Source organism: Penaeus monodon, chromosome 42 (assembly GCF_015228065.2).
Source record: "Penaeus monodon isolate SGIC_2016 chromosome 42, NSTDA_Pmon_1, whole genome shotgun sequence".
Lineage (NCBI taxonomy): Eukaryota > Metazoa > Arthropoda > Malacostraca > Decapoda > Penaeidae > Penaeus > Penaeus monodon.
In genome coordinates, this window is record NC_051427.1 from 12,908,952 (window position 1) to 12,919,455 (window position 10,504).

The window sequence follows — 10,504 nt, forward strand, 5'->3', positions numbered from 1 at the left end:
GATGAAATGACAAGAGGGCGAGAGATAGATCGATAAATGGACAGATAGAGAGAGAGGGGGGGAAGGAGGGAGGGAGGGAGAGAGAGAGAGAGAGAGAGAGAGAGAGAGAGTCACACAGAGAGAGTGAGTCAGAGAGAGAGAGAGAAAGAGAGAAGAATATAAAATCAAGTAAGATTTTTTAACAACATGAACGAAAAATGGGGTACTGAAAGAGAGAATAAGAAAAGAATTCGAAGGAACCGTGAGTGAGGGTCTGACGCAGCAGAGAAAGAGAATTTCATCTGCTACAAATGAACCATGCAAGAGAAAGGAGACAATGAGAAAGGAAGCGGAGAGACGTCGAGAGAGAGAGAGAGAGAGAGAAGGGGGAAGAAGGGTGGGAGGAGGGAAGAGAGAGAGAGAGAGGGGGAGAGATGGAAAGACAGAGAGAGAGAGAGGGGGGGAAGGTAGACAGACAGAGAGAAGAAAGTAGAGAAACATACAGGGGGAGAGGGAAGGGAAAGAGAAAAGGAAAGACAGAAAGAGAAGGAATGAAGAGAGAGACAGAAACAGACAGATAAACACACACAAAGAGAGAGAGAAAAAACAAGAATACGAGTGAAATGGTATATACCAGATTACCCATAACTTTTAGCATCATAACCGCATGAGTCTCGTTTTACCTTGCATTTCATAATATTCATATGTGTGTGTGTATGTGTGTGTGTGTGAAGAGAGAGATTTAATGTTATTAAAATGTTAAATTCAATTTCCGATTGTTATGCATCTTTTTTTGTTGAATGATTCAACTTTAAGTAATTTAAAACAATAATTATGTGTAGATATAAATTAATTGATATACGATTATCAGAACACTCTGAAAGTGAATTTAATATTTTGTTGAATATTGAATTTAATTGTGATTAACTTTAAATAAAAAGGATTTATATTATGGTGACTGAAAATGTGTGTCATGATTGTTAATTATTTCCACTACTATGAAAGTTTTAAATTCCTACTAGGTAATGATTATTAAATGAAGGTCAAAAACAGATTACAATTCTTTATAAACACTTTGAGAATAATGAAAGCTTATGCTTTTGATTAGTATTGTGTTGAAAGGTAATTGGAGCATTACGATATGAGTAAATAACTGTAACATTCAAGGATAAAGTCCGTGAATTCACTTGAGCCTTTCCGCACGGTGTGCCTTGCACGGGCCTAAAACAGCCAGAGTGAACGGTTTCGCCACGCGAAACGCCTCTCAACTGATTACTGTAAACAAACATACCAGCATGGCCGACGCTGCTAGACGTGGTGCGGGAGTTGCTGTCCTTTTAGATGAATTAGACGGCCCCATTTTAGACGTAGCTTTAATAGTTGCTTTAGAAAATGATCTATGGGGAGCAGAGGAAGCTGCACAGAGATGACATAGGGTCCGGAATCCAGTCAGAGTTGGTGCTTATGCAGAAAACATTGTGCCTCTATACAGCGAGGAGGAATTCAAGTCTCATTTCAGAATATGTCGACCAACTTTCATGGTAAGAGGCGATACATCATGTATTTTAGTATTAATAATTTATTATAAAATTGCCATAAATGAAGTGAAGCAACAGGAACTGTACGTTTGTGAAGCATTGGGTTATTTTTCTCATGGTAATGTCCAGTGCATATGACTACAGATATTATAAAATAAATTTCACTATAAGGTAATTTTGGTATGTATGGGCATGTATGAAAGATTAATTCTAATCAGCTTATTTTACAATATTTATATTGTGGAGGATTGCATTATACTCTTGGAGTCATGCCATATTTGTTATTTTAGTTTGTTTTTATACACAGATGGCTCAACAAACACTTGATTACCAGAGTTGCAAGCTCAGCCTATTACACCTGTCTACCATTTTCTTTGATTTGCAGAAAGGATTTTGTGTAATTTCCATTAGTATTACTATTTTGAAAACTGATTGTGTCAACAATATAATAAAAAACAATTTATTTTAATAGTATCAAAAAAAATGCTGGTATTTGTTTTGAATACCTTCGCATAAAGTATTACCATATCTAGTATCCACATGCATAGGAAGACAATTTGAATCCTCCATGTATTCACAGCAACAAAAGTTTGTTTCTCTTTGTTGGAGTAATTCTGTGAATAACAATAATGTTGCAAATATGAAAAACAATTATTTCTACAGCTTTTTACAGTCATTTCAGTACTTTCCAATAACTTTTTTCATAGTTCTGGTACCTGATTGGAATGTATGCCTTTGCAAAGTCTTCATTAGTTTCAACAGCTACTTTGCACTTCTCTGATAGTTATTGTCTTCTATAGTGTTAAGCAGTATAATTTAAATTTTGAGAAAGTCATAAGGAAAGTGGCTGACTTCTCATGGATTTAACTAGTTAATTTGGAGATGACAAATTATGCTGAATTTACCATGTATACAACTGTTTACTGTCTTTCACTTGTTCTCATGAATACTTTTCTTTATCAGCAGGATTTGTGTCATATTCTTAGACCCCATTTATCAAAAAAGATCCTGTCTGAAGAGAAGAAGATCCTGGCTACACTTTGGCTTTTGGGGAACCAAGAGTCATTCAGAGGTGTGGGTGATAGATTCAACTTAAGTAAATCATCACTACACAAAGTATTTATGGAGGTAGCTTGTGCACTGAAGATGGATATGAAACATTATGAAAATTAATGAAATAGCAGCAAAATTTCTTTAGAAAAACTGGATTTCCTGGCGTTGTTGGTGCTAAAGATGGCACTCATATACAAATTCCAGGTACCAAAGAAAATAGAGGCCTATGTAAACAGGAAAATGTTTACAAGTATTCAGTTACAAGCAGTTTGTGATTCTAATTGAAGATTTCTTGACATACTCAGGATGGACAGGGTCTGTATATGATGCAAGGGTGTATATAAATTCTCCCATATATTCACTTTTAAAAAACAATTATTTGCCCAGAGAGTTTCATTTGCTTGTTGATTCTGCTTATCCTCTCTCACCATTCATGATTGTTCCTTACAAGAACACTGGTCAACTCACAGCTGAACAGATTTCTTTCAATAAAATTCACTCTTCTACTAGGGTTGTGATTGAGAGAGCATTTGGTTGGCTAAAGTGTAAACTCCGAAGATTAAAATGCCTAGATATGACTAGACTTTACAGAATTCCAATAGTCATTACAAGTTCCTGTGTACTACATAATATAATTTTACTTAAAGGAAAAGCTTGATATTCAAGCAGAGCTACAAGACTTTGTTTTGGAACCAGAGCCAGAGGTTCTATATGAAGGTATTCCTGAAGTGGAAAGAGAGGAAGCCTTTGCAAAACGAGATGAATTGGCAAATCTTGCATAATGTAACTTGTAACTAAATTTTTGTTTCTTGCATCAAATTGTTTGTATGTTTGCAAGTAATGCTGCCTTATATTTGTCTTTTTTTGCACATTTCATTTTCTTTTGAATATGATGCTTATATCCATAGCTCATAAAATATTTGAAAATATATACTGTACCTTTATAAGTACCTGTGATAGATCACTTATGTCTTTCTTTCCTTTTCATGCTGCTTGATTTTTCTTTTTCTTTTGTATATATAACTATTTTTCATCATTGTATTGCATTGATGCGTGTATATTTATATATATATTTTTACTGAAAGTTTTAGAAACTCAAGGATTGTAAATTGTAAGCCATATTTACCATAATCCATGTCTAATAAAATATTTCTTGTTTCACTTTTTTTTTTACTTCATGTTGTATTTGGGGGTAAATTAAATTAAATGTATTTATCAAAAATAATAAAAGGTATTTATTAAAAATATTTAAAACTTCTGTTAACACTATATCTATATACACTATATGTTTAAGCACCTGAGCATGTAGTGTAATGAATCTTCCAAAAGCTAAAGGAAAATAATTTGTTATAACTGCCATTACATACATAGATTTAACAAATAAAAATTTCCATTTCGAGGCATAAAGGTATAACAAATAAAATTATAAACCTTAAAGACTACAGCACAAAAAAATATATATATTTCCTGACATTTACAGAACAACTGAGCTAGAGCAATAATAACTTAAATGCAACTTGCCTTTAATTTATATTTACAAAACAAATGCCTTTACATGCAAAGATTTATTTTAAGGCACAAAGGCAAAGCGGACAAAAACGTAAAATTTTAAAGCAAAAAAAGATATATATTTGAACTTTTGGAAAACTCTAATATTAGAAGAAACATTCACATATAACTATAAAATGTAAATGTTACCTGGCTTTACCTGAGGTTTACAGAACAAGTGACTAAAGCAGTAACTAGAATGCAACTTGCCTGTAGTTAATATTTACAAAACAAATGCCTTTACACGCAAAGATACACAAAAATAATTTTATTTCAACGCATTTCAAAGTAAAACAAATAGAATCATAAAACCTTAAAAACTACAGTAAAAAATAAATAAATAAATAAATAAATATATATATATATATATATATATATATATATATATATACATATTAATATATATATATATATATATATTAATATATATATTAACATATATTAAATACATACATTAATAAATATATTAATATATATAAATATATATATAAACATAAATTATATATATATATATATATATATATATATATATACATACATACATACATGCAACCATACATACATACATACATATATTTATATTTATTTGAACTTTATAACTACAAAACTTAAATATTACCTGAGATTTGCAACAACATGATCTAAAGAAAAATAATAAACTTAAATGCAATTCGCCTATACCTGATATTTACAAAATAAATGAAGGAATATGGACAAAAAGAAAAGGAGTTCTCTTTTAAAAACTAAAATCATGAATCATAAACATAAAATCATAAACTGCATAAAAAAGGTATTAATGAAGATGGAAAATGTACAAATCAAATGTAATCTTTTCCATTTCAATTAAAACTTCATCAACTTTAAAAGAATTCTTAAGATTTGGTTGATCTTCTTATAAAGTTTATCATTTGGCTTTATACCTTTTCTACCAAAAAGAAAAATCAAAGAAGTATTTACACAAAATAAACTAAATACAAAATAATATTAATATCTGAAAATAAAGCTTTAATGTATATTGAGCACCATTTGATGTATCTGATCTGATTAATTACTTGTCGACTATAATTACTTTGAAGCAATCTTATCAATAAGTGAAATAATCTGTTGGTTGTTTGCTGCAATCCGTTGGTTGTTTGCTGCATGGACTTTATGCTGCTGTTCTTGATTGTGTAACTTTTGTTGCTGAATTGCCCTAGTTTCTCTGTGGTGTTCTTGTAACATCTGAATTAATATGTACGGAGTCTGTTCATACTGCTTATTCATTTTTTCCTGATCTTCTTTCCGCTCTCGTCGATGATCTTGGAACTGCACCAAGCGACTCTGCATTCCCCTCATTTCATTATTGTGTTCTTGTTTTTTTATCTGACTGTGACCGATGCTGCAAGTACTGGCCATTCTGGGTACTTAAAGATTGCATGAATCTTTCTAACACAGCATTTCTCTCGACAACAAGATCAGCTACTTTGTTTAGTGCTGAGATGGCATGTTCTCTCCTCTGTGGCGTCTCTTGTTCTTCTGAACGCCTCCGTTTATGAGATCTTGGGATGATGCTGATGGAGCTGGAGAGAGAGTTCTTGAGCTGGTAGACTGTGATTGTGATGGTGATGGCACTGGAAGTTCCACAACTTCAGATGGTCCAGCACTAGTCGAAGGTTGACCTGGTGATGAAAGTTTCATTAATATTGTAAGCACAATGTCATCTTTCATTTCAATTTACTTTTAGTTTCTCATATAATATACACTACTAATCAATTCATCATTACATCTCTTTCTGAAATATCTCGTAAACTTTCTTACCTATCATTACTGACGATTCTGTTGCAACTGGTATTACACTAGGATCACGTCTAAGAACCTCATCCATTGCTTCATAGAATGGCCATTGTGTGTCACTGCCTCGTCCACTTAACTTTGCATTATCTTCAATTATATTGTATCTGAAAAAAGGTGACTGAAATAGTTGTAAGCAAATAATAATCTAAAAAGAAATCAGAAACAATTATAAAACATTTAAGACATGTATTAAACAAAAAGCAAAACAAATCCGTAAGATAAAGGAAGTATGGAATACTTTATACAATATATATAAGGTAACAAAAAACAGTCCAATAAAATCTGAACAAAATGTCCATTCAGGTGAAGATACAAACCTGTTTTTTAGTCCGCGCATCTTTTTGTCACAAATTTCCCCAGTGACAGGATGTCCAGCATCTTGCAGCACTGAAGCAATATCTTCCCATATTTTGTATTTCCTCTTTGTACTGCTCGAAAAAAAACTATGTTTATTGTCACTGTATGCTTTTATCAACAACAGTGTTGCTGCTGTTGACCATATAATGGCAGAACCTGCAATTTAAAAAATCTTTTACTACAAATTTAAAATACTGGTAAAACATATGTTCATGTACGATAGTGTTTAATGGAATTAACTCTGTATTTTTTCACCTATAAATGTTAGTACTTTCTAAACAAATTTAACAAGAGTTACAATCCCTTTTTAAGGACAGATGTGTCTTCAGTTGGCTCCAAAGTCAATTCTTGAGGAGGCTCGTAAAATACCACATGAGGTGTCTGCAGTTTTGCTGAAATTTCTGGTTCTGTAGGAAGGTACAACTTACTGATAAGAGTCTACAAATCAGCATTGATAATGTAAAATACTTAGCAACATGAACACAGCTAATTGGCAATTTAACTTTAACTTCATTACATCAAGTAAGGCTGTTTTCATGAAGATAATTCCCAATCTAATTAATCTTTAGTTCTATAATTTCTAATACACATTTCATATTTCATTTTATATATGCAATTTTTGTGTAAGAATAGAAAATAGGTGCAGGCTTTCTTATTCATGAGCATTCTGAAGGAACTACAACTGATAACAGTATAAAAAAAGCAATGCTGTGGGTTCTAGACTTTGTACTGCGGCAAACACCAACAATACTCCACCATGTATTTTCAATTAGACTGAGTTAAGAATGACTACTAATTATTAATAAATCTCCATAGTCTACAAGCTCTATCAGATCTATATAAACTTTGTTAAGGCATGAATTACAGCAGCCGCAGCATCACTAGATATGGCTGCACATGTCGATTCCTGGGTCATCTGCAGTCTCACTCAAGCATTTTAGTAGTTCGTTCATCAAACATAGATTTAGGAAAATGCATAAAACAACTGCAATTAATAATGAATAAAAAAATAATTATAAGAAATAGAAAAATATATATATATATATTTAAATGTTGGTGGACCTATTCAGTAAAGAACTACATGAAACAAACCAGTGCTCCAGGTTCTGTCCTCCAGCAGGGATTAAAAACAACATCCTAATAGCTAGTTGTCAAGACTGAGACTGATTATGTTAATTTAGTGATTAATGACCAGAGGTCAACAAGCTTTATCTTATAGAAAAAGGTTTGCTAAAGAATAGCTAGAGCATCACTATAATGTGGCAGATTTTGATAATCAAACGTTCTATATGAGCATAACCTATGTTTCTCCTCTATTAAACCATACATTTCCACATGAATATACTACTTATGTGTGTATATGTATGTATGTATATGTATATGTATATGTATATATATATATATATATATATATATATATATATATATATATTTGATCTTTCCTTTTTTTTAAATCTTCAAATGCAATGCTAAGCCCACTGAATCAACTCAAGGACTACAACACAAATTAGTATGAAAGAGTACAATGTCCTTTATGGTATATACAATCACAACTATTTGTGGAGTAAGTAGATGTATTTAATGCTGCAATTGCCTGTGAACAAAATCTATACATATTCTGTCCCAGTCCTGAAAGCCACAGAGTTGATGTACACTGATCTCCATTACAGTTACTGATAAGATAAGACTGAACATGCCAACATTTACATTTATTATGATTTTTTCCAACTTTATTTCTTAATTAAATGCTAATCACTTTTGGTATACACAGACAAAATGTGATACATCTAACAAGCATCCACCAAAATCATAACTGTTCGAAATTATAGTCTTACGCAGTTATTAAAAGATAACAGTAGCATTATCATCATCAACTTTTATCACCAACTACTGTGACGCTCCTGGAAGTTCTATCTCAACTACAGCCATATTTTAGGTTTAAATGTGTAAATTTACACTTACTATATTCTTTGGTGGTCAGACACTTACCACAAGTCATTACGTGTTCCTGAGCTTCTTCCAAAACCAAAAAATATGCGTTTCAAGTCGGGCAGAGGGGCTTCAGAGGTTTCGAGGAGGCGGCCATCTTTGTTGTTTCCAAACAGTCCGCGAGACGAAGCGAACTACCTCCAAAGCCCGCTCGCTTCGCCACGCAACGCTTCGCGAAACGTTTTGTCAAACCGTTCACTTGATATCGCCACGAAACGCACGGTGCGCACTGCCCAAGTGAACGCACAGCATAGCGTGTGGCTCGCCTGGCGAATGGCAAGCGGCCAACCCACTCTCGTGATCACCGCTTGTGACTGCGGGTTCGAGCAAACCAGCGACCAAGAGGTTACAGGCTCATAGCCGAAAAAGTCTGAGAACCCCTGATCTTGGGTATTAATCATATATAAATGTAGCCAGCATAAATAATCGTATTTTTTCTCAGATTAAGTTCAGATCTTTATGTGCTCTCGCTTTTTGGATTTACCTCGCTTCGCGCCAAGATTGCTGAATTCGTGTCCCCCCCAAAGTTAAGTGTTATTATGGTTGTGTATAGGAGACACCTGGCCTCTTTTGGAGTTTGGCGTGTGACATGCTGCATTACCATCTGTAGGGTGCACTCTATTTCACAGTGTCCCAAAGCAGCACTTTGTGAAATCAAAGTGTCAGAGAGTATAAAAGGACCACTTCACATAGAAGGGACACTGCTTAAGGATCCGTACCTCCAGTGTGGCATTAAATGTTTTAAACTGAGTCATCACTTACTTTTCTTTTCTCAGCTTGAGGATCCGTACCTCCTGGGAGAAAGATATCTTACAGTCTCGCCCATAATACTTTCAGGACCATTTTACATTTTCTTTTACTTTGATTTGGTTGATTCCTGCCTGACCTTGTGGGTGTTCAGGCAGTCCGTGATCTTGTGGCCCTTAGTTATTTTCTTTTACTTAGCTTTCAACTCTAAATTATATTTCTTACACTACATTTTTTTTAAAATCTACCAAAGTGTTTTTATTCAAAGAAGAGAGAAGTTAATCTCCATAACATTGGGTAAAAATACCTATGGAGTTGGGACGCCAACTTAGGGGTTAATATATGTTGGTGAGTTATTTTTTAAGTATATCTGGTGTGGTTTTCACGTGCATCACCACCACCGTGATTAAATTGGTGATGTGAGCATCTATAAAAATTTCCCGTAACTAAATTACCTGCAGAACTCCCTAGTGCGTGCGATTTGCTCAATAAATTAATATAATACCGTTGTAGAACGTTCACTCAGTCCTAGTCAGAAGAACAAATGATATTTACGACCTCTTAAGTTCTGGTTCTGACTACGGCTGAATGCTTGAAACGTTCTTGAACTTGGGTCTCCTAAACTGCACATTGCTGGTTACTGTACTGTACTGAAAAGCTGTAAAAAGGCTAGATGGATCGGAGTATGCTAAGCTGGTATTCTGGAACAGACCATAACTTCTGCTATACCTGGGTTCCCGCTTCCAGCAGGTGGATGCTCAAACCGAAGGGAAGAGGAAGAATTCCATGATTTTGCATTTTTTTCTCTTCCAAACACGTCCACGCAGACGCTCAGCCTCCCATTTCACATTTATACACTTACACATCCAACATTTAGCACATACATTCTGTATTTTCCTTCTACCCTTTCTCATACAACTTTCATAACCCCATACACTACACACATGGTTCCCCAACCTACTGATCGGATAGTGGCAGCCTGCCGCAAGCCTGGAACCTTACATCTGTTCACTGCAGAAGAGTCTTTCCCTGAATAAAAACCTACATTCTCGGTTGAGCCCGAACTCAACCAGGCATACTGAAGCCCCGCTACAAATATCATGATTAACGCATGGTATTAACACATGGTTGGAGAACAAATACAAAAATTATGTTAATACATTGAAAGAAATCCTTATGAAGAATGCGTTGAAAGATACAGTAGAACACCGAAAGAAATGATATTAATCGTTTGTTCCATATATTAACAGTGGCACCACTACAGACAAGCTGAGCTAGTATTGCTGATGTAATGCGTTGAAATTATGAAATTAATTAATTACTATTTCTAAGCGCACTTTCTTTATTCGCTAATTGGCAACTGGTGAAGGGAGATGAATGTTTTTCTTTTATTATGCATTGCCTTACATATTAAATAAATCAATATTACCGATGTTTTGCATAAATGTACGTTACTTGTA

The 10,504-nt window shown here is 33.9% G+C and overlaps 1 pseudogene; it reads left to right on the top strand.

The window, feature by feature from the left end:
• Nucleotides 1-1,274: 1,274 nt before the first annotated feature.
• Nucleotides 1,275-3,352, top strand: LOC119599157 (annotated as a pseudogene).
• Nucleotides 3,353-10,504: the final 7,152 nt, after the last annotated feature.